This window comes from Phoca vitulina, unplaced genomic scaffold, assembly GCF_004348235.1.
Source record: "Phoca vitulina isolate PV1807 unplaced genomic scaffold, GSC_HSeal_1.0 scaffold10, whole genome shotgun sequence".
NCBI lineage: Eukaryota > Metazoa > Chordata > Mammalia > Carnivora > Phocidae > Phoca > Phoca vitulina.
In genome coordinates, this window is record NW_022589713.1 from 30,112,690 (window position 1) to 30,121,084 (window position 8,395).

The window sequence follows — 8,395 nt, forward strand, 5'->3', positions numbered from 1 at the left end:
TTGGCTCATCGGTTAAGCATCTGCCTTCGGCTCAGATCATAATCTCAGAGTCCTGGGCTAAAATCCTGCATTGGGCTCCTTGCTCAGCAGGGAGCCTGCTTCTCCCTCTGCCTGCAGCTCCCCCTGCTTGTGCTTGTGCTTGCTTTTTCGCTTTCTCTCTCTCTTACAAATAAATAAATAAAATCTTTTAAAAATAAAAAAAAATCTTAAATGGCATCCAATTAAACTACATTGCAAAAAATGGGAGAGAAACAGAATGGAAAGAGTAAAACATGGAAGAGGCAGAATCTGAAGAATCTTGGTGGAAAAAGTACTGGACCGACAGGAATGGGAAGATGGAGTATTTCCTGCAGTGGAAGGGACTTACTGACAATGCCAACAATACTTGTGAACCTGAAGAAAATTTAGATTGTCCAGAGTTAATTGAAGCATTTATTAATTCTCAAAAAGCTGATACAGAAAGAAAACCTTTATCTGACAGTGAATGTAATAATAGCAAATCAAAGAAAAGAGATGCTGCTGACAAACCAGTCTTGATCCTGAAACAATTAGTGCCACAGACAGCAGTGGTGAATTAATGTTCGTCATGACGTGGAAAGATTCAGATGAGGCAGAGCTGGTGCTGGCAAAAGAGGCAAATATGAAGTGTTCTCAAATTGTAATTGCTTTTTATGAAGAGACTTGGCACTCTTATGTGGAAGACAAAGCTCAAGAATTGTTTCCATGGCTATATATATATTCATAGCCTTATATATAATCTGGGTCTTGGCTTTTTATATTTATTAGTGTGAAGATATAACAACAGTCTAATGAAAATCAAGTTTGATATGTTTGTTGTGAAGTATTATTGGGGGAGTCATAGGGGAGCTTTTTTGCATCTATAGCACTGATTGTGGATCTTTGGGGGTTTTCTGTAACCTGCTTTTTTTTTTTTCAAGTTTTTATTTAAGTTCCAGTTAGTTAATATACACTGTAATATTAGTGTCAGGTATAGAATTTAGTGATTCATCACTTACGTACAACACCCAGTGCTCTGATGAGTGCCCCCTTTAAGCCCCATCCCCTATTCCCCCCCCCCCCACCGACCTCCCCTCTGGTAACCCGCAGTTTGTTCTCTATAGTTAAGAGTCTGTTTCTTGGTTTGCTTCTTTCTCTCTTTTTTCTTTTTCCCTTTGCTCTTTTGTTTTGTTTCTTAAATTCCACATTTGAGTGAAATCATATGGTATTTGTCTTTCTCTGACTGACTTACTTCACTTAGCATAATACCCTCTAGTTCCATCCACATTGCTGCAAATGGCAAGACTTCATTCTTTTTGATAGCTGAGTAATATTCCATTGTACATATGTACCACTTCTTTATCCTTTCATCAGTTGATGGATGTTTGTCCTCTTTCCATGATTCAGCTATTGTTGATAATGACGTTATAAACATCAGGATGCATGTGTCCCTTCGAATCTGCATTTCTGTATCCTTTGGGTAAATACCTAGCAGTACAATTGCTGGATCATAGGGAAGTTCTATTTTTAACTTTTTGAGGAAACTCCACCCTGTTTTCCAGAGTGGCTGCACCAGTTTGCATTCCCAACAGTATAAGAGGGTTCCCCTTTCTCCACATCCTCCCCAACATCTGTTGTTTCCTGTGTTGTTAATTTTAGCCATTCTGACTGCTGCGAGGTGATATCTCTTTGTAGTTTTGATTTGTATTTCCCTGATGATGAGTGATGTTGAGCATCTTTTCATGTGTCTGTTAGCCATCTGGATGTCTTCTTTGGAAAAATGTCTTCATGTCTTCTGCCTACTTCTTTTTTTTTTTTTTTTTAAAGATTTTATTTATTTTATTTGACAGAGAGAGACACAGCGAGAGAGGGAACACAAGCAGGGGGAGTGGGAGAGGGAGAAGCAGGCTTCCCGCGGAGCAGGGAGCCCGATGCGGGGCTCGATCCCAGGACCCTGGGACCACGACCCGAGCCGAAGGCAGACGCTTAACGACTGAGCCACCCAGGCGCCCCCATGTCTTCTGCCTACTTCTTAACTGGATTATTTGTTTCTTGGGGTGTTGAGTTTGATAAGTTCTTTATAGATTTTAGATACTAACCCTTTATCTGATATGTCATTTGCAAATATCTTCTCCCATTATGTAGGCTGCCTTTTAGTTTTGTTGATTGTTTCCTTTACTGTGCAGAAGCTTTTTATCTTGATGAAGTCCCAATAGTTCATTTTTGCTTTTGTTTCCCTTGCCTCAGGAGATGTATCTAGTAAGAAGTTGCTACGGCCAATGTCAAAGAAGTTAGGGACTGTGTTCTCCTCTGGAATTTTGATGGATTCCTGTCTCACATTTACGTCTTTCATCAATTTTGAATTTATTTTTGTTTATGGTGTAAGAAAGTGGTCCAGTTTCATTCTTCTGCATGTTGCTGTCCAGTTTTCCCAACACCATTTGTTGAAGAGACTGTCTTTTTTCTATTGGATATTCTTTCCTGCTTTGTCGAAGATTAGTTGATCATATAGCTGTGGGTTCATTTCTGGGTTTTCTGCTCTGTTCCATTGATCTATGTGTCTGTTTTTATGCCAGTACCATACTGTCTTGATCACTACAGCTTTGTAATATAACTTGAAGTCCAGAATTATGATGCTTCCAGTTTTGCATTCCTTTCTCAAGATTGCTTTGGCTATTCAGGGTCTTTTATGGTTCCATACAAAGTTTAGGATGGTTTGGTCTAGCTTTGTGGAAAATGCTGATGGTATTTTGATAGGGATTGCATGAAATGTGTAGATTGCTTTGGATAGTATAGACATTTTAACAATATTTGTTCCTCCAATCCATGAGCATAGAATGTTTTTCCATTTCTTTGTGTCATCTTCAATTTCTTTCATCAGTGTTTTATAGTTTTCAGAGTACAGGTCTTTTACCTCTTTGGTTAGGTTTATTCCTAGGTATCTCATGGTTTTTGGTGCAATTGTAAATGGGATCAATTCCTTGATTTCTCTTTCTGCTGCTTCATTATTGGTGTATAGAAATGCAACAGATTTCTATATGTTGATTTTGAATCCTGTGACTTAACTGAATTTGTGTATCAGTTCTAGCAATTTTTTGGTGGAGTTTTTTGGGTTTTCTATATAGAGTATCATGTCATCTGCAAATAGTGAAAGTCTGACTCTTCCTTGCTGATTTGGATGACTTTTAGTTTTTTTCGTTGTCTGGTTGTTGAGGCTAGGACTTTCAGTAGTAATATTAAATAATGGTGATGAGAGTAGACATCCTGTCTTGTTCTTGACCATACAGGAAAAGCTCTCAGTTTTTCTTCATTGAAGATGATATTAGCTGTGGCTTTTTCATATATGGCCTTTATTATGTTGAGGTATGTTCCCTCTATCCCTACTTTGTTAAAGATTTTTATCCTAAATGGATATTGTACTTTGTCAAATGCTTTTTCTGTATCTGTTGAAAGGATCATATGGTTCTTATCCTTTCTTTTGTTAATGTGGTGTATCAGGTTGATTGATTTGTGAATATTGAACCACCCTTACAGCCCAGGAATAAATCCCACTTGATTGTGGTGAATGATTCTTATATTGTGCTGTTGGATTTGATTTGCTAGTATTTTGTTGAGAATTTTTGCATTCATGTTCATCAGGGATATTGGACTATAGTTCTCTTTCTTAGTGGAGTCTTGGTCTAGTTTTGGAATCAGGGTAATGCTGGCCTCATAGAATGAGTTTGGAAGTTTTCCTTCCATTTCTATTTTTTGGAATAGTTGGTGAAGAATAGGTATTAACTCTTCTTTAAATGTTTGGTAGAATTCCCCCTGGGAAGCCATCTGGCCCTGGACTTTTGTTTGTTGGGAGAATTTTGGTTGCTGATTCAATTTTTTTGCTGGTTATGTTGTAGTTGACTTCACGTTTCCTAGCATTGTGGTCAGAAAATATGCATGGTATGATCTTATTCTTTTTGTGTTTGTTGTGGCCTGATTTGTGACCTAGTATGTGCCTGTGGAAAAAAAAACGTGTATTCTGCTGCTTTAGGATGAAATAATCTAAATATATCTGTCTAGTCCATCGTGGTCCAGTGTGTCATTCAAAGCCATTGTTTCCTTGTTGATTTTCTGCTTAGATGATCTGTCCATTGGTGTGAGTGGGGTGTTAATTTCCCCTCTGATTTTTGTATTATCAATGAGTTCCTTTATATTTATTAATATTTGTTTTATATAGTAAGGTGCTCCCATGTTGGAGGCATAAATATTTATAGTTCTTGTGATTCATAGTTCTTCTTTCTCTCTTTTGTTCAGCTTCATTATTTTTCATTCTATCCTCTGTATCACTTATTCATTTCTCTATTTATATTCCTCTACTTCTTCTATCCTTGTGGTCATTACATCCAGTCAGTTTCAAATCTCAGCTATCACATTTTTCATTTCTGCCTGATTGGTTTTCTAGCTCTTTTATCTCTGTAGTAAGGGTCTCCCTGATGTCTTCCATGCTTTTCTCAAGCCCAGCAAGTAGCCTTATGACTGTTGCTTTAAATTCTCCATCAGGCATATTACTTACATCTGTTTCAATTAGATCTCTGGCCATGACCTTCTCTTCTCCTTTTTTGGGGATGAATTCCTCCATTTTGGCATTTTGTCTAGGTCTCTGTCTTCCTCAGTGTGTTAGAAAAGCCTGTTATGTTTCCTGCTCCTGAGAGTAATGGCTTTATGAAGAAGAGGTCATACATTGTCCAGGGCCTGGCACTTCAGGGAGTGTCTCTGGTGTGTGCTGTGTGCACTCTGCTGCTGTGTTTTGGTTGCTTTATCCCTCAAGTCAGTCATCTTCAGAGTCTCTCCTTCCCTACAATGGGCAGTGTTTGGACTTTGCCAGAGTGTGGAGAGTTTTAACTAGGCATGCTCTGGTCTGCTTGCTAAATGGGACCTGATGCTACTTCCAATAAAACTGAAGCCTTGCTGAACTTTATAGTCAGTAGACATAGTACATGCAGATGTCCTGCTGGTCTTCTGGGGAGGGTGCCTGCTGCACTGGTCCTCAAGCACACTTGTCCAAGAAAAGCAGTACCAGCAGAGCACAGGGGTACGGGACGTGGTGTAAGCAGGTTAGGCAGCCAGTGTTGACATTGTGCTGTTTACTAAGTTGGTTTATGCTGAGGGGCAGGGGAGGGAAATGGTGCCAACCAGCTACTTTGTCCCCAGAGAGGGGCCTCCATGCTTGCTGCTCTCAGGGAAGCACTCCCAGAAGAGTGCATACTTTCCCCTCTTGCATCCCAGGCATTTTTCAGATCGCTATTGTCACGCTGTCTGCCTCCAGGATGCTTGCCTGTCTAGAGCAGCACAGTGCATTTTGGGCTCTATCCCAGCCAAGCCTGCTGACTTTTAAAACTCCAAACTTTAGAGATGTGCCATAGCGAGGGTTTGTGCTGGTCTTCTGGGGGAGGGTCTCGCTCTGCAGGGACTGATACAGGTTTGACCAAGAAGGACAGTCGCACCAAAGTGCAGGGGCATGGGATTTGGAGCAAAACAGGATAAACAGTCAGTGTCTGGGTTAGCCTCCCTCAGCAGGCGTCTCTGGGCTTATGCTGAGGGGTTGGGGAGGGAATTGGAACCCTCCAGATCTTTTGTCCCTGAAGAAGTGCCACCTCTCACAGACGTCTTCCAAGAAGAGTGAACAGTCTCTCCCATGTGCCTTAGGAGATCATCAGATCATACCGTCTGGGGGGGGGAGGGGATATTGCTTACTTGCCTTCTCTCCAGTAGGACAGTGCCCTCAGGGCTCTATCCCAGCCAAGCCCCCACCCATCTCTAAAACTCCAGTCTTTGAGCCTCCCTCCCCACCCCTCGGTTGCAAAAACTCATGAAAATCAGCCCCTCTCTTTCTCCCAGCCAAAGGCTTCGGGGAAGTCTCCTTGTACATATCCTGTGTGCTCTTTTCTCTGCAACCAGGGCTCCCTCCCCTCTGTAGCACCTGTGTACATTTCTCCCCCAAATCATGTCCCCACACTTCCGACCTTCCTCTATGTGGACTCTCCTCTCCCTCTAGTTGTGCAGTTTGTTCTGTCAGTCCTCAGATTGATTTCTTGGGTATTTAGAATGATTTGATATTTATCTAACTGTGTTCCAGGGATGAGGCAAGCTTAGGATCCTCTTAGCTCTCTGTCTAGCACTGGTTACTTTGAATAAATAAAAACTTTCTTAGTTGCTTTCTTTATCAGAAAAGAATATTTGAGACCATATATTATTTTGACCATTATATTATCATTTGAAACCATATATTATTTCCTTTGCACTAGAGAACAACTTTTCTAAATATCAGGGAAAATCTCCATAGTAATTACTCAATCAGAATTTATATTTAACTCCTATATGCCTAAGGACCATTCTGGGTTTTTTGTTATTTGGGTTTGTGTGTGTGTGTGTGTGTGTGTGTGTGTATAAAACACACACATAAGTGGCTTCCTTTCCTTTTCTTTTCTTTCTTTCGTTCGTTTGTTCATTCTTTTTAACATTCACCAAAACAAAACAGCATTTCATGACCATGGATAACCCATGTTTCTGGGATGCTATCATTTTGAGCAACCTAAGAAATAAATCACTTCAAGTTAAGTTGAAATTTTCCCTAAAGCTCTAACCTTTCAAATCAAATAGATGATTTTGTAATGAATTGGACAATTTAAATATAATATAAATGATTTAAATTGGACAACTTAAAAGCAGTCACATCAGAATCCATGTCCATATCTACAGCTATATAAATGCAAGTTTATTTGCAAAACCCCTTAAAGGAAAATTTTATCATACCAACAACTTCTCCACCCAAATGAGAAAACTAGAGAAGTCCTGGTGTGTTTTAATTAGGTGAGCAAAATTAGTTACATGGAGATTTACAAATTTCTTCTAGTGAACCATCCCTTTGCAAGTTGAAATCCCTAAAAGAGACTGACTAAATGGGACAAAATGGGACTAAAAGGTCATGATTCATGGAATGCCTCAAGCTTCATTCATGGAAACCTAATCATAATCAGATGGCTGGAGATGTTGGCAATTGAGGACCTGCTGGAATAAATGGGCGAACAGACTTTCGCAGTCCAAATTCTTGACCTGCATGTGTTTTCTTTATTCCAACTCATTTCTTACATGTAGGCTCAATCTTCTCAGTATTTGGGTTACTGGTTCAGCAGAAGCCAGGAAAAAACAATAACTTTGTAGCAATCAGAGTGTTATCCAACTATATATTGCTTACTTTATTGTAAACAGTAGTCAATAGACAGTTTTATATTCAAAAAGAAAAAGAAAAAAGAAACAATGTATTCTTTCCTAAAAATTCTAGATAAATTCTTTGGTCTTTCTCTTTTTTTCCTCACAGGTATAACTGAATCCCAGAGATATTTAGATCTATTCCCTTAGTCTGCAATTACCTTCATGGCTTGCTTGTGATTGAAAGCTTTCCCAAAACCATTTGGGTCTCTGCACCACTCCAGTGACCACATGTTAACCTAAGTAACTAGACTGCAGCTAATGTACCTCACATGTGTGTTTTTCTTGCTGCCAGTCTTTCATGCCCACACATTATTACTAAGGCAATTCAAAGAACTGTATTCTGAAAAGAAAAAACAAAATTTTTTGCATGTTATTTTTCCCTTCTAGGTTTCTCCCTTCAGTTGAATGGGACATACTTACAGCCCTAACCGGACTGATTACCCCCTTGTGCTGCTCCATCTGTATATGTGTAGACTCCATTGTTCCATTGATCATCCCTTGATAGCAGTTGTTCACTAACCTGTCTATTGCCCCTTCCAGACAAGGAATTTCTTTAAGGCAAGAATCATCTCTCATATGCCTCTAAATCCCTGGCACAATGCCTGGCACACAGGAAACACTCAAAAGTTAGTGTTGACTGAACATATGACCCATACAACATAGTGTTCGTCAGGTAAAATCATGTTTGACACAGAGGAATTTTCATATCAACTTTGATATTCTTTTCTCTATCTTTATCTTTTTTTTTTTTTTTAAGTAGGCTCCATGCCCAATATGGGGCTTGAACTCATGACTCTGAGATTAAGAATAGCATGCTCTGCTGACTGAGCCAGCCTGGCACCCAATATTCTTTAACTGCTGTGTGCCTAAACATGGATTTAAAGTACATATTTATAGGGGCGCCTGGGTGGCTCAGTCGTTAAGCATCTGCCTTCGGCTCAGGTCACAATCCCAGGGTCCTGGGATCGAGCCCCACATCGGGCTCCCTGCTCAGCGGGAAGCCTGCTTCTCCCTTTCCCACTCCCCCTGCTTGTGTTCCCTCTCTCACTGTCTCTTTCTCTGTCAAATAAATAAATAAAATCTTTAAAAAAATAAAAATAAAAATAAAGTACATATTTATATTGTTTTGTAGGCCCTTTCCATCGGTCTT

General features: G+C 39.8%; 1 pseudogene; it reads left to right on the top strand.

Annotated features, from left to right (window-relative positions):
* Positions 1–210: 210 nt before the first annotated feature.
* LOC116635241 lies at positions 211–745 on the top strand (annotated as a pseudogene).
* The last annotated feature ends 7,650 nt before the right edge of the window (positions 746–8,395 follow it).